This window comes from Sorex araneus, chromosome 2 (assembly GCF_027595985.1).
Source record: "Sorex araneus isolate mSorAra2 chromosome 2, mSorAra2.pri, whole genome shotgun sequence".
NCBI classification, from domain to species: Eukaryota; Metazoa; Chordata; class Mammalia; order Eulipotyphla; family Soricidae; genus Sorex; species Sorex araneus.
The window spans coordinates 200703468-200725780 of NC_073303.1; positions in this window are offsets into that span (position 1 = coordinate 200703468).

Sequence of the window (22313 nt, forward strand, 5' to 3'; positions counted from 1 at the left end):
CCGCTCCCAGTTCTTACTTTCCGAGAGCGGGGCTCCAGAGACGAACATCCCCCACCCAGGACACCGACTCCTACGTCCACGCGTCCACGCGCGCACTCGGCAGTCCGTCGCCAGCTCCTGCCGGAGCACTTTGGGCCCCTGGCAGGGGGCGGGAGTGAACGCACTCAGATGGGCGTGTGCGGGGGGGTCGAGCCTCCTTCCAGGTGTGGGGGGGAGGGGAGCGGCCAAGTGGGGCCCTGCTTGCGGTGTGCGGGGCACTCGGGGCACTCGGGGCTGCCCAGGGTGGGAGGGGCCAGTGGGCGGGTCCAGCCCGGCCCGGTGCTGAGTCGCTGGATTCAGCAGGGCGGTGACCTTGGGGGTGGCGGAGCGCCTGGCAGAGCAGGTGGACGACACCGTGTCCCGGCGACCCGTGGGGGCCACTGCTGGCCGTCAGCTCAGCAATTTCCAACCAGATTTTCAAACCTGCCGCGTCACGGAGGTCAGCGGGGAGGGAGGGCGCGGACTGAGAGAGGAGCGGGAGGAGCCGCGGGGCGGAGGCCCAGCCGCGTGGGCGGCGCTGCCAGGCTCCACCCTCCGTCCTCAGCGCCTGGATTTCCTTTTTTGCCCTTTGCCTTTTGGGTCATACCCAGCGGTGCTCGGGGGTTCCTCCGGGCTCTGCACTCGGGAATCACTCCTGGCTCGTGCGGACCGTGTGGGATGCCGGGGATCGAACCCGGGTCAGCCACGTGCGAGGCGAACGCCCTCCCCGCTGGACTATCACTCCAGCCCCTGTAACCCACATGCAAAACACCAACCCTCTCGGGTGCTGGGGGACCGCTCCTGGCTCGGCGACGCCGTCCCCCTGACCCTGAGCACGGAGTGTTCCCGAAGCAGCCAGAGCGTGCGGTCCTTAGTCTTCGTGGGCAGACGGGGGAGCAAGGGCCCCCCCACCCTCCCGCTGGGGCGGGGGCAGAGATCCCCCCCCTCCGTCCTAGGGACAGACCTTCTGGCTCTTGGTGCTCATGTGCCTGCGGTGTGGCCAGGTCTGGAAGCGCCTGGGTGGGTGTCCTGGGGTCCGACACACGCGGGACACGGCCCCCGAGGCTGCATGTGAGACGCAGACGTCGTCACGCAAACCCAGCGGGCCTAGCCCCGCACCCGGCTCCGGCCTGGCAGGCTGTGCCGGCCTCCGTGCTCCTGGCTCTGACCACGGCTTCCCGGGAGCTCGGGTCCTCCCCACCCTCGGACTCCCCGGCTGTGTCACTCGTGCTCATGCCTGTCCTGGGGGGGTCTCATCCTGCGGCCCAGCCCCCGTGTCCTGCAGACACAGCTCCCGAGGGGTCAGCAGCCCCCTGAGCTGGAAGAGGAGGTGTGCAAGGCCCCTCGCTGCGCACCCCGTGAGTACAGGCTGGGGTGTGGACCAGGTTCCGCTGAAGGCTGCTGGATAGGGTGGGGGTGGGGTGGGAGACACACAAGTAGGTGTTACAGTGGATGCTGGGAATGTTCTGGAATGCAGGAAGCAGCTGATATTTAGGGCGGCACTGACTGGTGCCCAGGGCTCAGGCCTGGCGGGGCTCGGGGACCCGTGGGTGGTGCTGGTGTCTCGTAAGGGAAGCGCCTTCCTGGTGTCGACATCCCTTCCCGCAGACAAACTGGGCTCAAACCAGGGTTCCACTAGCTGTAGTGCAACCCCCAAAGAAGTTTCCATATTTCAGAATTAACGGAAGGCCACTGAGGAGCCTCTTCTAGCCTTCGGTTGAAGCAACTAATCTCTTCAAAGGCAAATATCAGGAGAAAAGTCAAATTGGATTCCATAAATGCATTTTTTTTTTCTTTTTGGGTCACACCCGGCGATGCACAGGGGACACTCCTGGCTCTGCACTCAGGAATCACTCCTGGCGGTGCTCAGGGGACCCTATGGGATGCTGGGAATCGAACCCAGGTCGGCTGTGTGCAAGGCAAACGCCCTACCCACTGTGCTTTCACTCCAGCCTCCATAAGTGCCTTTCAAGTGATAAATAAATGCAGTTTAAAATTCTGTGTCACTAGGGTCTGGAGAGAGAGTACGGGGGTCAAGGCACTTGGTGGGCGTGGTTCGAGCTCCAGCACCACATGGGTCGTCCAAGTACCACCTGGAGTAACTCCTGGGCCCAGCTGGGCCTGACCCCAAACAAGCTTGTAGACCAGTGTCTGTCCCAGCTGGTTCCTGCTGGGGGAGGCGTTCTCAGAGAGGCTGTGTCAGCCGTGACCCTGGGGCAGCAGGTAAGCGTGCCATTGGTTTTGATGGCAGCGCTCTTTGAAAGCATGAAGAGAAACATTCCCCCCACCACAATTAACCTCATTCTAATTTTAGACCAAAATTTAGTACCCAATTTTTTTTTTTTTTTTTTGCTTTTTGGGTCACACCCGGCGATGCACAGGGGTTGCTCCTGGCTCTGCACTCAGGAATTACCCCTGGCGGTGCTCAGGGGACCATATGGGATGCTGGGAATCGAACCCGGGGAGTCGGCTGCGTGCAAGGCAAACGCCCTACCCGCTGTGCTATTGCTCCAGCCCCACTTGTACCCATTTTTATGCTTGAACTCCAACATTTTTTTTTTAAGCCTGTGGATTCCTATACAACGTTCGAGTGTCTATTATATGTGTACATAGTATTGTGCACACCTGGCCTCTGGACCCAGAAAATCAAAAAAGCATGACATTTGGCCTTTCACACGTGTGGGTCAATCATATCATAGCATGAAATTTTATTTAAAGCAAGTAATACGTGTGTACTCCCTAAATTTGCACAATGCTAAATGTCAAATGAATTCAATTTCTTTTTTTAAAAAACGGAAGGGCCAGAGAGATAGTACAGTGACTCAGACGTTGCCTCTGCATGTAGCTGCCCTGGCCTTGCTCCCTGGCGCTCCATATGGTCCCTGGAGCCTCGCTGGTAGAAACCCCTGAGCACCACCCCCAGCTGTGGCCCCCAGACCAATGGAAAGGGGGTGCAGACAAAACTACTCTTACCAGCGAGGCTGAGAAGGAGGAAGTGGGCTCAGCTTCTCGTGAGGTCAGACCCTCACGCAGTCGCTGTTTGGAGATACAGTAGCTGTGGGCGTTAATCAGCTCATGCTTGTGGGATTCCAGCGGATCCCTCGATCCCACCCTCTGATCAGCTCCTGACCCCTAGTGACCCCCAGGAACTTCGGAGCCATCCGAGAGAGCATCTCCGTTACAGGTTCCTCCCTGGCTTGGGGGCTTGTCTCAGATCCTGGCTACAGGCGAGGCAGGTATGTGGCGTCGAGAATTTGGAGTCAGGTGGGGCTGCCCTGGGCCCTCAGGGGTGTCCCTTAGGAGCAGGGTGTCACCGGGCCTTCCCCTGCAGAAGTTGGGGCCTGAAGCAGCCCTGGAGAGCGGATGGGTGTGAGCTGTCCACACAGGATGCTGGGGACTTTCACACGAGCCAGTGATCCACGGGCACCACGTTGACAGCGTTTTTGTTGAAAACATGATCTATTGTCCCAAATTGCTTCCGTATGCAGCCCTGCAAGACCGACGATTTCCTGCTCACCCCGAACATAAAATTCACACCGAAGAAAATTGACAATGATTCTTGGCTGTCATCAAACACCAGGCCCAGACAGATGTCCCCACGCTCCCCCAAATCTATTTTACTGTGGGTTTCTTCAAACGAGAATTCGGTTGAGGTCCAGATGTCGACCGCAGTGGCTTTTGTCGCCGGGGCCTCCGTAGAACTAGCCAATCTGCTCCCGCTACTCTGAGGATTGCAGAGATTTCCCCCATTCGGATATTTTGAATGATCTTGGGGGGTTTTGTCTGTTTGTTTACTTTGTTTTCCATGTAGGTCTTTGATCTGCTTGGAATTTATTCTATTGTGTATTGTGTGGGGTGTGAATTCAATTTTCTATTTTCCCAAATGGCTTTCTGGGTGTTCCAACGTCCAACTTACTCCAAGTCCACGTTTTCCCCATTAGCCGGCGTTTCCCATCTCTCCTGCACCCTGTGGGAATGTCAGCCTGAGCTGGCGCCGTGGCATGTGAGGGTCTTGGCGTGCCTGCCCACGTCGGCTCAGTTCCCACAGAGCCCCAACCCCGTCTGTCTGCCGTCCCTCCTCTGCTCACTTTGTTTCCCGGTTATCTTCGTCAGTCCTTTTTTTCCCCATAATGGCACATCACATTTCAGAGGGAAATTCTCAAAGCCACGGTCTGACTGACGTGCCATCTCTGTATTCTGGGTCACTTCCTTCTGTGCCTTGTTCCTGGCTCTGCACGTAGGGCTCACTCCTGGCAGGCTCGTGGCCACATGGGGTGTGGGGGATAGAACCCGGGTGGGCCGTGTGCAAGGCGAGCGCCCCACCTACTGTACTGTAGCTCTGACTTGACCCTCGAGTCCCCAGCCACCCCCGGCCCTGCCCATGGTCTCCCGAGCAACTCCAAGACTCGCTCCTGAGCACAGACCCAGGCGTAGCCCCTCAGATGTGGGCCAAACTTCCTCCAGCGCACACACACACACACACACACAACACAAACACACACACACACACACACACACACACCTTTCCTCAGCATGCATCCCAGCTCTGTGCTCAGGAGTCACACACACACACACACACACACACACACACACACACACACACACACACACACACACACCCCTTTCCTCAGCATGCTTCCTGGCTCTGTGCTCAGGAGTCTCACACACACACACACACACACACACACACACACACACACACACACACACACACACACTCCCCTTTCCTCAGCATGCATCCCGGCTCTGTGCTCAGGACTGACCCCTGGTGGTGCTCGGGAGCTCCAACAGGGGTTGGCTGTGTGCAAGGCAACCGAGCTCACCCCTGCCCCTCCTTCTAACTCGAGTCTCACTTTCAAAGGCCACGGAGACCCTATGTGGTTTCTGGGGATGGAACCTGGTTCACCACGTGCGAGGTGAGTGCCTTCCGCGCTGTGCTGTCTCTCTGGTGCTAACAGATCATCTTATTCTTTTTCTTTTTCTTTTTCTTTTTTTTTTTTTTGCTTCTTGGGTCACACCCGGCGATGCTCAGGGGTTACTCCTGGCTCTGCACTCAGGAATTACCCCTGGTGGTGCTCGGGGGACCATATGGGATGCTGGGAATCGAACCCGGGTCTGTCACGTGCAAGGCAAACACCCTACCCGCTGTGCTATCGCTCCAACCCCAGATTATCTTTTTTTAAGTGCTTATGGGACAAACACTAAACTTGATTGTAAAATATATTTTAAAAAAATTAAAAGTATTGAGATTGCATATGACTCCGTGTTCCTTTTCTCCCTCTCCAGATTACTCCGCCACTTGGTCTCTGATGGTTCGTGCACATGTCGGTGTGTTGTGTTCAGGTCTTTGAAGGCTGTCATTGCCCCTGGATGGGGATGGCACGGACTCCCCGCCGCTGACTCCAGAACTCCGCGTGGTGGCACTTACAGCCTGGGCCCCGGGGCGAGGGCACCGGGTTTCTTCTTCACAGCTTCCCAGAGACGCCCCTCAGAGAGGGCAGGGGGCGGGGAGTGGGGAGCGGGGAGCCAAAGGATGGGGATGAGATACCCATTCATTGGGTATCTCTGGCCTCGGGGATGGTCATACAACACCCAGGACGGGTTTGACCCCAGGTGCCACCGTTGGGGCTCTGCACTGCGCCGAGAGAGAGCAAAGGGGGTGACGGAGGCAGGGCCGCAGCAAAGCCCACGCCCTGTGCCCTCCCTTCCTTCCAGGGCCTTCTCCAGAGAGTGGAGATCCTCGGGCCCTGGCCTCGCTAATGCCTGCCATGTCCCTGCCGTCTGCCTGGCCACCCTGTCCTGCCGCCGTCACAAAGAGCAGGACATTCAGTAGCTTGGGCCCCATGATCGACCCTCAGTGGCCTGACCGGGGGATAGGGGCAGTCCGGCGTGCCCCCCAACAGACGGTCCCCCTCTCTCCCCCCTGCCCCAGTTCCTGTAGGCGGGTTGCGAGTGCGGGGCTGAGCTGGCCCGACTCCTCAGCGTGAAACCCTTCCAGAAGGGTTCTCCACAGAGCAATGAGGCGGGAAATTTATGGCCGGGCCTGATGAATGGCCAGGCAGTTAAGAGTTCTTTGCCAAGCAATGAGCATAATTTAAAGGAACCGAGGCAGCGCCCCATAACTCACTCCTTAAAGGACTCCCGGAACGGGAGATGTTTGGGCTCAGGGAAAACATCTCTGCTCCCAGGGCCAAAGGGGCTGCGGGCTTCTGGGAGAATGTCCCTCGCTCTCCGCGGCCCCGGGAGCCAGGACCCTCGGCGGCCGTCCATCCCTCACCGTCCTGCCTGGGTTGTCGTCTGACGGGCTGTGTATTTATGTGCCCTGCGCCCTCCCGCGCCCGGCTTGTAAATGCCACCCTCTTAACCGAGTCGTTTTTCATCGCCGAGAACCGAAGCGTGGCCAGGAACACAGCCGTCCGTGTAGACACGGCCTGGGGGCGCCTCCCTCCGCCCGGCTTCGGGGACCAGACGGCCGGGGCCTCCTCTCGGGGGGTGCCCCAAGTCCCTCTGCGTCTCAGCCCTGTCCTCCGCGGAAGGAAGGGTTCGGATAGAGCAACCTCTTTGGATGAAAAGTTCTGGAAGTTTCTGGAAATCGTCATTCTGCTTGAAGGCCTGGGGGAGAGGTGCTCTGGAAAGCCCATCAGCGGGAGACTCTGGAGTGAGGGGCGTGTCGGGGGGAGGGTGGCACAGAGCTCAGAGTGGCAGCCCACGGCACCAGATTTGTGTCAGGGGACCAGCTGGGTCTTAGGGGTCCCGCACGGTGTCGCAGCTGGACGTCACGCTCCCCAGGGACCCCGGGGCCTTTACCGCAGGGGTTAGAGTGATGCCGCTCCAGTTTGATCTGCAGTTCTGGTTACTTTATTTGGTTTTTGGGCCACACCCGGCGGTGCTCAGAGTTACTCCCGGCTCTGCACGAGAAATCCCTCTTGGCAGGACTTGGGGGACCCTATGGCATGCCCGGGATCGAACCCAGGTCTGCCGTGTGCAAGGCACATGCCCTACTCACTATACTATCGCTCCAGCCGCATATTTATTTTTATGGCTTTGGTTTGGGGCCACACCTGGCAGTGCTCGGCCTGATCCCTGGTTCTGCGTTCAGAAACTACTCCCCGTGGGGCTCGGGTACGAGTGAGGCGCCGGGGATCAAACCTGTGTCACCGCGTGCAAACAGCCCCCTGCCCCCAGACTCTCTGGCCCTATTATCACGGCCTTTCTTGTTCTAGCCTCCCCCAGGGGGCCGGGGGGTAACAGGTGGGGTGCCCCTAACCTCCTGGACCTCCCTGACACACTGCCGGCTCCCCCGGCCTGCCGTGGCGGCGGGGGGGGGGGGGGGGGGTTTGGGAAACCAATTAACACATGAAGGAAACTGCCTGCCTCTGTGCTTCTTGGCGGTGTGGGGGTGGAGGGCGAGATTCAGGCTGTTTCCTTGAGCACTGTCCTCTCGAGCGGCGTCTCATGCGTTTGCAGTTCCCTGAAGTGCCCTTTTTCCGCGCGAGACTCACCATGTCAAAACAGCATGGTTTTACAAGTTTTGTATTTTTGGGGGGGTGGGCACATGCAGCAACACTCAGGGCTTACTCCTGGCTCCGTGCTCGGGGGTCTCTCCTGCTGGTGCTGGGGAGCCCCCCTGGCAGCGGGGATGGAGCCTGTCGGCTGCATGCCAGGTGAGCGCTTGAACCCCGGTCATCTCCCTGGCATCGCCTCTTTGCTCGAGAGGGGTCACCCCCAGGGGTGCCAAGTCGGGGGTGCCACTCTCGGTTCTGCCCAGAGGCATGGGGCTGGCATTTTGGTGGTTAGGCCTGGGGGCTCTTGGGGGCAGTCGGCTGGGGGTCAGCCAGGGCCCTGGACATGCCAGACCTGGGATTGAGCCGCCTCCCGGCCCTTTGCTTTCTCGGGTTTTCTGGGCGCTGTTGCTCTGCAGTCTCCCTGGCTGCTGCCTTCACCCTGAGCCGCAGGTGGGCACAGACGCACCCCACCCCGCTCGCGGGCCGCGCCCCTGCCCGGTGCTGGGAGGCAGGTGAGGGGACAGAGGCCGCGTGTGTGCGGGTCTGCTTGCTTCTGCTCCTGCTGTCTGCCGTGCCGCCGGGGTCACTGCCACGCACGGGCTACTTGGCCTGGCCCCTTGGCCTGGCCCCGGCGACTCCCGCTGGGCCCTGGACGCTGCCTCCCTGCGGCCTTCGTGTCTGTGTGCCCCACTCTCGCTCATGTGGCATCACTTACATCAGTGGCTTCTGAAACCCTAAGCCCAGGCGGGTCCGGCATCTCTGTGCTCCAGGATCGAGTCCACACTGGATTTTGTTGTTTTGTTTATTTGGAGCAAAAGCTCCTGTGGCTCTGCACGATTCCTAATGCTTCTCCAATAATGAGCACTGGCGGGGGAGCAGCGCGATAGTAGTGGGGAGGGCACTTGCCTTGCGTGAAGCTGACCTGGGTTCCCCAAGCCTGTCTGGAGTGATCCCTGAGTGCAGAGCGAATGTGGCAACGGGGCTGGAGTATAGGGGCGAGACACTTGCTCTGCACGTGGCCCATCCGGTTAGAGCCCCAGCACCACACTGGGGTCCCTGAGCACTGGGGAGTGATCTCTGGGCACAGTCGGGCGAGCCCTGAGCACAGGGAGGTGTGGCCCAATCTCCCCCCACCCAAAGGAATTGCTGAGATTTTTATTTTGTAGGATTATAACATTCACCTTGTCTTAGGCTTTTTTTTTTTTTGGTGGGGGGGAGGAGGTAGCGGTGCTCAGGGGTTACTCCTGGCTCTGCACTCAGAAATGACTCCTTAAGGTCCTGGGGGACCATAGGGGGTGATGGGGAATCGAACCCAGGTTGGCCACGTGTGAGGCAAGTGCTATTGTTTCAGCTCAGAATCTGCTTTTTCTGATAACCGAGTCATATTCTATCACGTGCGTATACCACTGCGCCAACAAATCAGTGAACGATGACACAGATCACACTCGGACTCTGGGAAAATAGGGGAGGGAGCCGAGGGGGCAGGTGGTGTGGGTGAGATGAGGATCGTTTATGTGCCAGTGTAGGAAGCGCCATGTATGCCCTGTGACAAACGAATGGCAAATCTATCAAAGCGAAGAATTTTCCAGGTAGACTTTAAAAATTTATCATGAGTCAAAGGGTATTTATTATTATCATTCAAAGGGTATTTCAACGGTATTTTTAAAATGTGTTATGAGGTCACGTTAGTGCACTCAGTTTCAGGGATGTGCCACACCAGCCATGGGGACCAGAGACAGGAACAGTGATAGGAACACACTATGCGTGTAGCCAACCCCTGTTCCAATCCCAGGCACCCCTTGTGGTGCCCCAAAAAGTCAGGGGTTACTCCCGGACACAGAACCAGGAAAGCCCGAGCATTCATGGCTCTGGGGCGGGCAGGCAGCAACCCAGGATGTGTCCACAAGCCCAGGGATGGCGACCAACCCCGGGCGGGAAGCAAGGCCTACAGCCAACTCCCCGCCCAGTGCTCCCTGCCCTGCGTCTGAGCTGTTACCTCGGGGCTGTTCGGGGTGAGCCCTGGCACTCATGTGTCTGTGTCCTGTGACCTGTCTGCCCCCTCCTTCCATCCCAAGTGCCTGGGGGCTCACTCACTTGTCCCCGCCACCCTCCCGAGTCCCGGGGGTCATGGGCACACTCCACCCCGGAAGTGTGCTACTCACTTGGGTGCTTTGCAGCGGCATTTTCAGGAGTGTTCTCTTGCTGGGGCATGTGGGAAATGTGTGTGTGTGGGGGGGAATGTAAATGAGTTTAAAAATAGAAGCTGTCATTACCAAGCAGGAATCTGTCCTAGAAGGCATCAATTACTACCGCACCCGCACAGCCACCCAATGCTCCAGGGCCCTCTTTGCTGGGCAGGGGGTGGGAATCGAACTCTTCCCAGCAAAGGTGATTCTTTCAGCGCCATGACTGTTCTGGAATGATCTACTGGCCACTTCAGTGAAGGCAGAAAGCTAAGGGCAGTGCCTGGTGCTCTTCCTTCCTTCCTCTCTGCCCACCGCCGCTTTTTTTTCCCCACCTTGGGACAACAGGCTTTGTGGCCATGGTCTTTTCTAGCAGTTAATGAATTAGTCCCGAAGGATATGGGAAGGTGTGTTGGGGTGGGGCCCCTCAAAGAGAGAAGGCAGAGAAGTTCAAGCTGTTGAACTTGACTGTTTTCACTGGGTGCAAATCCAAGTGTGGGCAGTTCGTTTTCCTTCTCCTCTGGGGAGTCCCGCCTTGTGGCTGCACCTCTGTCCTTGTCTGTGCGCCCCGGGGTGGCAGGGCAATAAACAGGGTTGGGGAGCATCATCCCTGCAGAGCCGGGACACACAGTGGGCAGCCCTCGCCAGGGTCAGGGTCACCTCCTGAGCATGGAAGGAGTCAGCAAAGCCAAGAACCCACTTCTGGGCCGGGGGGATCTCGCGAAGGACTAGTGTGCCTGCCGGCTGTGCAGGTGGCAGAGTTTGGCCGCTGGCCTTGCGTGGCCCTGAAGCTCCATTGGGTGTGGCCACAGCAGCCCTGCTTCCTTAGCTAACCACTGGCCGGCAGGCCTGCACAACAGGCTGGGAATTCTGGGAGTGCTCCTGGGTCCCCCGGCATTTCTGGGGCGCCCCTCTGAGTATTACCATCTTCCCATGCCCTGCTTTGCTTCCCAGGGCAACGTGGTGTTGGCCAGTGGCCGGAGGCCGGTGAAGCCGGCAGGTGAGCTAACTGCAAGCCAGGTCACAGGGGTGGGCTGGCGTCACCCAACTCCCGGTGGCCACATTTTGGAAACTTAAAGAGTCTCCATAAAAGAAGTGCCGTGAAAGTGATTTGTAGACTGTAAAATGTGGTGCAGACACAGGGCGGTTTCTTCCCTCAGCCCAATAGTGGGGGTCTTTATTTCTGACCACACTGCCCCCGACCCTCTTATTTTGTTAGTCACCATGAGATTACAAGGTTATTCATGATTACTGAGCACACTTTCAACTTGGGAGTTTTCTTTGGAACCAGGCATCCGACTCGATGGAGAAATAAGAAAGCGCAGGTCCAAACAATAGATTTCCCCACGTTATTCAGAGGGTACTGCTAATGCCACCGTGAGGCACTCGGCTGCTTTTTTAATTATTTTTTTTAATGGGAGGGCTTTAGGGCCATGGCCAGCTGTGCTCGGAACCACTCTGGTGCCGCTCAGGGGGCCGTATGCGGTGCTGGACATGAGCGCCGGGTCGCAAGGCAAACGTCTTACCCAACCGGGCTACTGCTCCGGCCCAGCTCACTCCCGCTTGGCACCACTCCGGTAACCTGCTTTGCTGGCGTTCTCACCCTTGCCCGTGTGGCTTTGTTCTGCCTCCTGGAACGAGAAAACAAAAATGGTCCAGGGGAGGGCCCCGGGTTTGACACTCACCCCGCGGGGCTCCTGGCTGCTCACAGGGGTGACGGGGAAGCCCTGGGCCACATCCCTGGGGCGGCGCCCCCCCGCTGATGCAGGGTCCCCCACCTGGCCGGGCCGGGGCTGTCCCCGGGCATGCTCGCCCCCTTGTCCTTGGAAAGGGGTGTCCTCTTTGCACCCCCGGCCCCCACCCCACCCCACCCCGGGAACCGTCCGAGCTCAGCTCCCTTCTCCCCTGGAGGCTGCGCTGTGCGGGGTGGCCCCGTCTATGCAGCAGAAGGTGAGGGCGGCTCAGCCGTGGCCCAGCGGGCCGGACGGTGCCGGCGCGGTGCCCAGGGCGCGCCCGGGCTGGCCCGCGCCGTGCGCAAAGGCGCCTCCTCCGGCCCGGCCGCCCTTTCCCCGCGGGCCTTCGCGGGCAGCACAAGCAGCGGCTGCAACGACGGGGCTGCGGGGCCGTTGGGTTCGCCCAGCACACAAGGCCCGGGTCTGCCCGGAGCACAGCGGCGCGCGGCTCCCCCCGCGGGCCCGGGAATCGGGCACCGTCGGACCGAGGAGAGGACAGGCTCTCGGGCTGCTCTCGCGAGAATCCTCGCGGGAGGGGGCGGGCCCAGCGCCGGGCCGGGGCAGGGCCGGGAGCTGGAACGCGGAAGAGCGGGGCGGCACGTGACCTCGTGGCCGCGGCGGCGATTGGCTGGCAATTCCGGGGAACCGCCCTTTCCGCCCCCACGCCGCGGCGGCGATTGGCTGGCAGTCTCGGGGGCCCCGTCCCTTCCGCCCCGACCTCGCGCCGTCCGGACGCGTCGCGCCGTGCGCACGCCGGAGTCGCGGGCCAGCTGCTGCTGGGCCGGGCCGGGCCGGGCGTCGTGACGTGTCCGCTTGTGCGGGGTTTCCCCGCCGGCCTCTCTGCCTTCTGGGGGCTGACAGCGTCGGGGGCCGGCCCTGGGCATTGGACTCCCCCCGAGTGCCCCGGGTAGAGGCACCCCCGGGGCTGCCCAGGCCGGGTCTGCGGAGAAGCAGAGACCCGCCCCGCCCTCCGCCGCGGGGGTGGCCGGCCGACACCCCCCCCCCCCCCCCGTCCTCTGGCTGTGCCCCTGCAAGGGCTACTCCCCGAGCCCCCCCCGCCCCTCCCCTCCAGGGCAGCAGAAAGGGACCTTAGCCGGAGGGCCTCCCGGCCTTTAAAAGGGGGGGAGGGAGGGCTGGAGCAATAGCACAGCGGGTAGGGCGTTTGCTTTGCATGCAGCCGACCCGGGTTCGATTCCCAGCATCCCATATGGTCTCCCGAGCACCGCCAGGAATGATTCCTGAGTGCAAAGCCAGGAATAACCCCTGAGCATCGCCGGGTGTGACCCAAAAAGCAAAAAATAAAAAAAATAAAAGGGGAGGAGGGCTGGCTCTGCCTGGGGCGGTAGGTGGGACCGACTGCGGGTGACAGCGACGGGGGGGGGGGGGGGTGCCCAGGGCGGCGCTGGTTTGCTTAGTGCCCAGGCGGTGCCTGTGATTTCTGGCTGCAGGAGGCTGGAAACGGCCAGGGTCAGACAGCTGCTTCGTAGCAGGCGGGGTTTGAGCCCAGGTCCCGGAGTCCACGTTAGGGAGATACCACGGCGAGCAGGGCGCTTGCCTTGCGTGCCGCGTACCCAGACGGTCCCCAGAGCCGCACGACTAGTGTTTTCTGAGCAGTCAAGCTGAATACCGTGGGAGGTGGCGCCAAAATCCAGCTAAACAGCAGCGACAACAAATCAACTCGCAATCAGCCTTTCCACTCTTCTGCAGTTAGCGCCGGAAGGTGCCAAAGGAGCAAAGCTGCCTCCTCCAGGAGTTCAGGGTCATTTCCTCCCATCCTTCTCTTTCCTTTCATTGCTGAGATGATGATGACAGTGACGACAGCGACATCCAGGGATATATTACACACGTAGGAGCTGTGGGAGTGGCACTTGGCATGTGAGATGGTGCCAGGGATTGAACCCAGTGTTACCTAAGAGCTACATCCCAACTTTGTGGAAGCATTTCTTTGTGGAAGCGGATCTTCCACTGTAGCCCATCTGCAGTGTGGAGCGCCCGGAGCCCCCCAGAGACGGTCTTACATCTCCTTCCCTCAAATGTAGACCCTTTGCTCTGGTCACTTCATTTCCCTTTCTTCCAAGCCACCAGGCTAGTGTCTATCTACCAACCTGCTGGTTGTGTCTCAGTGACTTTGAAACCCTTTTCCATTGGCGCCTGAGTCTTCCTACTCGCCATTTGTCACTTCATTTACATCTACTGCAGATTGATTGCAAGGACTAATGTTGCAGCCTCTTAGGTCCTGTTGTCCACTGTAACTTGGTAGTTCTATGTCTTGATGTTCTACGTGATATTGGATGCTACAGTTACTAAATACTGCATTTTTTTTTAATCTCCTGAGGGTCACTGTTCATTTTTTTTTTCTTTTTGGGTCACACCCAGTGATGCTCAGGGGTTACTCCTGGCTTTGCACTCAGGAATTACTCCTGGCAGTGCTTGGGGGACCGTATGGGATGCCGGGGATCGAACCCGGGTCTGCTGCGTGCAAGGCAAACGCCCTACCCGCTGTGCTATCGCTCCGGCCCGTTCATTTCTTTTTAGTGTGATTCTTTGTAAGTTGAGTCAGATCACCTCCTGTAGATCATCCTTCTGGTATTTTTCAAAGTTGGCTTTAGCCTGCTGATTGTCTGTTTTCACTGCAGTGGAGTAGGTTGACTCCAGGAATGTCTTAGTTCTTGGTAAACACACACACACACACACACACACACACACACACACACACACACACACACCCTACCTCACAGCACTTCTTGTATATAAACATGAAATTAAGTATAACTTTATAACATAGAGATACAGGGAGTTTGTTGATGTGTGTGTGTGTGTGTGTGTGTGTGTGTGTGTGTGTAGGGCAGGAGAATCTTGGAATTGCAAACTCTACAGAAAAGCTGCATAATAAATTGCCTCCCTTTTGGTGGTGGAATATGGGCACTGGTGAAGGGATGGTGTTTGAATACGGTATAACTGAGACATAAACCTGAGAACTCTGTAACTTTCCACATGGTGATAAAATTTAAAAAAAATAAAAATTAAAAAAAAAATAAATAAATAAATTGCCTCCCACCGCCAGGAGTAATTCCTGAGTGCATGAGCCAGGAGTAACCCCTGTGCATTGCTGAGTGTGATCCAAAAAGAAAAAAAAAATTGCCTCCCGTCCCACTTCAGTTCTCCCAGCTCTGCTCTTCACTCTGTCTCTCTCTTTCCTGAGCTGCTGCCCTTCTCCCCAAAGTCTCTAGAACAGCCACTTTACTCTGTTCTCCCCAGCTTTAATTCTGTCAGAGGGCCTCCTGTGGAGAGGAGTCCGCTCAGGAAAATCCGGGGACTAAACTCCCAGATATATCTTCCCCTTGTGCTGGACTTATCTGTGACCATCCTTAGATGTGGAGAGTATTCCTGAGAGTCTGTGTCTCAGCGTGTGAGGTCCTGAGCCGTGCTGTGTTCTAAGCATTTCCCCTTTCAGTACTGTGTTATAAGCATTTTTTTCCCCCTGGAAATGAAGCTTATTTCAACAATTCAACATCCCTTGTCCACAACCCTTAAATCCACCCAGCTCTGAAAACAAAGCTGGATGGATTTTATTCTGTAACCCTTTAGCAAATTTGGTGGAAGAATCTTGCTCTGAATAGAGGCCACCCAGTTTTATTTATTTAGTGAAACGTTTAGGTTTTGCTAAGGAGATGCTAATATCCTTAAATATAGGATACTGCTATGGATTTCATTGGGACTTCTATGATATATATGGTCTTATAAGGTCTTTATATCCATTTTATTTTTGAAATCTGAATTACTAGGTACCCCAGTAGTTGCAGGAGTGAAATTCTCCTCCCCTCAGCGCCCTCTGTTTTGGGGCCATACTCGGTGACGTTCAGGGACTACTCATGTCTCAGCACTCAGGGATTATTCTTGGCAATGCTTGGGGAACCAAATGGGAAGCCGGGGATTAAATCCAGGTCAGCTGTGGGCAAGGCAAGTGCCCTCCTCACTGCGCTATCTCTCTAGTCTCGGAGCGAAACTCTTGAACAACCTTTATGTCTCGAGATAAGCTTAGTGCAGAAGTTCATAGGCTCCACGAGACTCCGTGGTCTGACAGGCGGCTGATTGGAAACAGATGCCCGCGCCTAAGAGAGCGCGGGGCGCATAAATCCCCACGACTTCCCAGATTTATGCGCCAGAGCCACCGGGCTCCGGGAACGACAGGGCCCTTCAGTTCTCAGAGCTGTTTAGCCCTGCCTGAGACTTCTGTTTTGCTTGTGATTTCCAGTGGGTTTTGCATGAAGGATTCTCCTGCCTAGGGATTTTTATTTCACCTTGAGGAATGCCATTTCCTTCTTCCCGTGAAACGACTCTGAAATCTTCTCTGACAGAGATGCAAACACACTGACAGTCTCCAAGTGATCTGATCTGGGGTCCTTACAGCCGTGGAGGTGTTCCCCAGACAGCGCCCCCGCCCCCCGCTCCTCGCTGATTAGAATTCCTGGTGGGTGGATTTTGACAGGACGTGCCAGCAAGCGCTCGATGCCTTTCCTTGTCTGGAAGAGCAAGTCTCAGAGCTGACACTGATCCTGATATTTCAAACAGTCTTTGGAAAATCCACTCATTCACCTTTAGGGTATCTTGGGTTTTGCCAATATTGAGTGAAAGGACCACATCATATTTACACTAAAATTTGCTTATATGTTGCTTTAGTTCCATCACTCTCTCTGGTCCTCAAACTGCACCCAACTCCACCCTGCCTCACCCCGCCCTAATCTGCCCGACCACCCTCCCCCATGCTGTTTTCTTTGCCTTTCACTCCTCTTTGATAATTTTCATACCTTCAGCAAATCACATCCGCCGCATCCATCAAGATTCAGTTCAAAACCTTCTGTTCTGAGTGGCGTTTTCTAAAACCTGATCCTGGGGCTGGAGAGATAGCTCAGTGGGTCAGGCACTTGTCTCGCATGAGACCACCCTGGGTTTGATCCATATCCCCCACCAGGAGTGACCCCTGTGCACGGAATGAGGAGTAAGCCCTGAGAACTGCCAGTGTGGCCCCAAGCCCAGTAAAACAGAACAAAATGAAGCAAAAACCTGGGTCTGTGGGCGGATTTTTCCATACTAGCTTTTGTGGGGTCCTCGGTAAAATTCAGTTTGAACACGCCTCCGTGGGCAAAGCACATTTGGAGCCACGTAACTACTCTGGTTTCCCAAATTTACTTAATTCTGAGGAACGAGTTTTCTGTATTGAAACGTTCTGACATAATGATGGGGGGAGTTCATGAATTATAAAAATGTGTGTAGGGGGCTGGAACAATAGCACAGCAGGGAGGGTGTTTGCCTTGCCCGCGGCCAACCTGGGTTCAATTCCCAGCATCCCATATGGTCCCCTGAGCACCGCCAGGTATAACTCCTGAGTGCAGAGCCAGGAGTAACCCCTGCGCATCGCTGGGTGTGATCCAAAAAAAGCAACAAACAAAAAAGTGTTGCACACCCGTGGGGTGCCAGCACAGTGCAGGGGTCAGGTTTGAGTGTGAAGCAAGAAGTGAAGTTGCTCTTTGGGGCCCTCTTGCCCGGAGGGGTGAAGACTGCGAGCAAACCAATGGGGAGTGTCTCGGAGGAAAACTAAGCAGGGTCGGAGGACTGGAAGTGAGGTCTGAGGAGGGGCAAGGAATTACTTTCACACGATGACTCAGGAAAGTTCTGTGTTGAAGTGACATTTGAAGAGGAGAGTGACTGAGCCATAATGATAGAGAAGGAAAGAGGAACTCAGGGAGAGGGAGCAGTCGGTGCAAAGGTCCCGCGGCAGAAAATATTTCCAGGCACTTTCATTATGGAGTATGGACTCCGTTGTGCTTAGGAGCTAATAGAATGACACTGGCTTTTCAGTAGATGGAAATGTACCCCCTCTGAGCCCCTCTTTTGGGAAAAAAGACAAATAATAGAAATAAAACTCAACAATTAAAACAAAGGAGAGAGAAAGAGAAGTACAAGTAACGTACTGAGAGATAGTACAGCGGGTTGGGTGCTTTTCTTGCAGTGGTTGAATACTGGGTCCCTCGCTGGTAGCACATACAATGTCCCCAGTCCCACCAGGAGTGATCCCTGGCACGCAGCGTGGAGTAAGCAGGTGTCACCAGCATAACAAGTCACGGGGAACTGTGATAACAAAGTTAGGTACTAAGGGGAGATGTTTCTTTGTGGTTGGTGGTGGGAGGAGAGAAAACCCACCGTCCGCAACAAATTTAACAACACGTGAGACAGGCTGTGTAACAGCCTTTACCTTACAACTGTTTGAGTCTCTTCTTTCCTCTTTGTTTCTTTCCCGTGGGGGCCGGTGCATAACCTTTGCTTTCCTCATACGATTTAAAAACATTCTGTGGAAAAGAGGTTAGAGGGGTTGGAGAGGTGGTGCAGGGGCTCAGTCCACGCCTTGCATGTAGCCAGCTCTGCCTTGGCGCCTGGAGCCACGTGGTTCCCTACGGACCACCAGGTGCGACCCTGGAGCCGGAGCACAACTGGTGTGTGTGGGGGTCAGGCAACCCCCAGCACTGCAGGACCACACAGCCCCAACCTTGAACCCTTGCACCAAACCACCGGCCCAGTTGGTTAAGAATTTCTGGGCGGGGCCCTGGAACCTCCTAGACAGGAGATGGGAGGACCCCTCGCCCCCAGAAGGACCCAGGTCGGTAATTTTCTCTCACTCATTACTATTTTGTGTTTGTTTTGGTATCCGTCAAATCCCTGGATGAATGATTTGAGGCTCTTCCTGTTCCTGGAGCGAGCAGATATAATTGGGCTGCACTAGCACGTGACAGGGACAAATGGAGACGTTACTGGCACCAGCTTGAGCAAATCGAAGATCAACGGGACTACAAGTAATACAAGTGGTATTTTTGGTCACACCTGACAATGCTCAGGGGTTCCTCCTGGCTCTGCACTCAGGAATCACTCCTGGAGGTGCTGGGGAACCTTATGGGATGCGGAGATAGAACTCGGGTTGGCCTCGGGCAAGGCAAATGCCCTCCTCGCTGTGCTATCACTCCAGCGCACTATTATTTGTTTTTGACAGCTTAAGAAAGATTAACAAATGTTGGGGCTGGAGCAATAGCACAGCGGGGAGGGCGTCTGCCTTGCATGCGGCCAACCCGGGTTTGATTCCCAGCGTCCCATACAGTCCCCTGAGCACCGCCAGGGGTGATTCCTGAATGCAGAGCCAGGAGTAACCTCTGTGCATTGCCGGGTGTGACCCAAAAAGCCAAAAAAAAAAAATAAATAAGGATTAACAAATGTTAGTCTCCTAACTCATTATTCATGATGTGGTAGAAAGTTTTAGGATTGTTGTTAAAATGAAAGCAATTTGCCAAATTTCCTTCACACATGTGAGGTTTCAAATTTTTTTTTTTAATGGTTTTCTTGTGAGTATATTTACTAGTCTTTGAACTGACATCCTTCATTAGCCACGTAGCCAGCTGTGACCTCAGTGTGGAGACTGTATCTTTCTAAGTGTCAGTACTTGGTGTCACAGAAGCAGGAAGTGGAATTCTTTTCTTAATACACTCTGTGTCCACTTCTCAGCATTCAATGGCTATCAAATATTTCAAAGATCTATCTACTCTTTGTTTTTAATTGGAACTTTCTTTCTTTGTCGTAACAATTTATAGCCTTTGGTATAATTTAAAAGTTTTTATTATTAAAAATTTTATATTAAAGTTTTTAAATTAAATTTTATTATTATTATATTGGGCTGGAATGATAGCCCAGCAGGTAAGGCGTTTGCCTTGCACTCGGCCGACCCAGGTTCGATTCCTCCGCCTCTCTCAGAGAGCCCGGCAAACTACTGAGGGTATCTCACCTGCATGGCAGAGCCTGGCAAGCTCCCCGTGGCATATTCAATATGCCAAAAGCAGTAACAACAAGTCTCACAATGGAGACATTACTGGTGCCTGCTCGAGCAAACCAATGAGCGACGGGATGACAGTGACAGTGATAGTGACAGTGATTATTTTATTATTTATTATATATATATATATTTTGGATCACACCCAGTGATGCACAGGGGTTACTCCTGGCTCTGAACTCAGGAATTACTCCTGGCGGTGCTCGGGGGACCATATGGGATGCTGGGAATCGAACCCAGGTCGGCCGCATGCAAGGCAAACACCCTAACGCTGTGCTATTGCTCTAGTCCCTAGATTATTAGTCTAATCTAAAAGTTTTATTATTTATTATTTTATAATCTAAAAGTCTTATTATTATCTCTTTTTAGGAGCTGGCATGATAGTACAGCATGTAGGGTGCTTGCCTTGCATGTGGGCAACAAAGATACAGCCCCTGTCACTCCATATTTCCCCCAAGCACCTCCAGGATTGATCCCTGAGCACAGAGCAAGGAGTAAGATCTGAGCACGGCCAGGTCTGGTCAAAAACCAAAAACAAAACAAAAAGTCTTGTTTCGATATCGGAGCAGCTTCTACTCATTTTTCACCTTTATTGCTTCTTAAATATTCTATTAATTTTAATGTGTGTTTTCTCTTAGCACTTTAACAAAATTTAGTGCCCCCAAAAAGGCACTTTTCATACCAATCCATATAAGGAGTCTTTAATTTCTCACTTGTTTTATTGAAACATTCCAAGATGTCTTTTTTGGATTGCAGTTTAACTGACCTACTCAAGTTCTGTCAACTTTCTGAACAATTATTTTTTACATTCCTATGGTATTTGAGCTTCCCTCCTGTATCTTCATTATAAATTATGTGCATTAATATTATATTCAAGCACTTGTAATATTATTATATCCAAGCTGCAAGGCTAAAACAGATTTATAACGGTATGTCTGTACAGTAAGGCTCTCCTAAGAGAAATAGAGTTGATATGAACACTTATCATACTCAACAACACAACTGAAAAGAAAATGCATGACTATTGCAAGCTGTCATGGTAGTTAACAACTCAAGGTCTGGAGCAGGCAGTTTCCCCTCCTGTGGGATTAAAGAAATGCATAGCACGAGGCAAATATATTGTGATAATTCTGTCACCATGCCAGGCGAGTTGTTGTAATTGGTACTAGTCCTGGAAATAATTTCTACTCTAAACTATGGAGCAAGAATCAGCTTTGCAGGCCAGAGCTATAGTACATCTGGGAGGGCTCTTGCCTTGCATGTTACTGACCCATTCGGTACCCAGCACCCTATATGGTCCCCTGAGCCCCACCAGGAGTGATCCCCGAGTACAGAGTCAGGAATCAGCCTTAAGAACAGCCAGGTGTGGCCCAAAAACTTTTAAAAAGAACTAATTTCACCTGGAAATGACTGTGAACCGAATACATCTATCCTACCAGTCCCCAACTGATGCTAAAGCCACCCAGCCGAGTCCTCCCCTCCAAAAGGAAGTGTCACAGGGAATGCAAAAGTGGATCCAGGGACTGAGCCAGTGATTGTGTCCAAGCGCTGGTGTCCTGAATCAGTTTTAGAATCAAATTCCAGCCCAGATCTCTCCAAATATGGATTCTGACTGCTTCTTTTTCTCTTCTACCCTGGTCTCCCTTTACATGTGTGTTACACCGCTGGACTTGACCCCTCTCATTATACGTGTGTTACACCATTGGACATGGCTCCCATTTTTCACCCTATGCTCCCCTACAAAATAAAAAAACATTTTATTTTCATTTATTTTTGGTTTTTGGTTCACACAAAATAAAAACCTCTGATTCTACTGACATATTTTCAAGTGTATTCCTTCTTTTATTGTGCTTAGTCTTCTGTGAAGCCCACTCACTGAATTCTCCTCTTTTTAAAAAAGTTAAATGCTGCCGTGTGTGAAACAGAGCAGGGGAAGGAAATAATGCGCCCTCCAGGAACAGCCTGCTCTTTCAGGACTTGGGAGTCTGGGACACGCCTCTGCTCCGCAGCATAGCCAAGAGCTGAGCTGGCCTGGCCCAGAGACACAGCAGCGAGTGTCGGAAGACACCACAGCCCAGGAGATCTCTCCGGGCCCCATACCAAGTCAGCTTCACTGGGGCACCCCCGATGGAGCAGGTGCAGTCTCCCCGCCGACTCCAGATGGAATCCCGGCGACCAAGAGCTTCCACAAGCAAGGCCCAGGTATGCGGGTTCCAGGACTGAATCTCTAGGCCGCATGGCTGCAGAGGTGCCGGGCTGTCCCTCCCCGACTGCCTGCCCACTCGTCAGCCTGGCTGTCACCCAACAATGTGCCTCCGGGGGCCATCTTAGTGCACCAACAGCCCTGGTCCAGAGACACCCAACTGAATCCTAAAATGGATTAGTGCCCTAGAGAGATGTCTCTGGAACCCAATAATTTACAATCCAGGATTCCAGAAGTGCGCGGCCTGGCACACAATGATATTCAAAATGAGCAATGGACAATAAACCATCTAGCATCTGCCCCTGGCAGGCAGGCTTGAATGGTGGTGGGAAAATTCGAGCAAAACATAATGCCCAAAAGGAGAGAGAGAGAGAGAGTATGGGGGAAATTTCCTGCCATGGAGGCAGAGTGAGGACTGGGATGGGGGGTGATATACTGGGATATACTGGGGACACTGGTTTTGGAAAGTATGCACTGGTGGAGGGATGGGTGTTTGAATTGTATACAGCTGAATCTCGAACATGAAAGCTTTGTAACTGTATCCCATGGTGATTAAAAAAAAAGTAATGTGGACTTCATGCCCAATTCAATCAGCTTAATCATGGCTGAATAAGTAGCAGTACTCCTACATTTAAAAAAAAGAAAGAAAGAAAGAAAGAAAAAAGAGGGTCTGGAGCGGGCAGGACATTTGCCTTGCACGCGGCCAACTCGGGTTCGATTCCCAGCATCCCATATGGTCCCCCAAGCACTGCCAGGAATAATTCCTGAGTGCAGAGCCAGGAGTCGCCCTGTGCATGGACG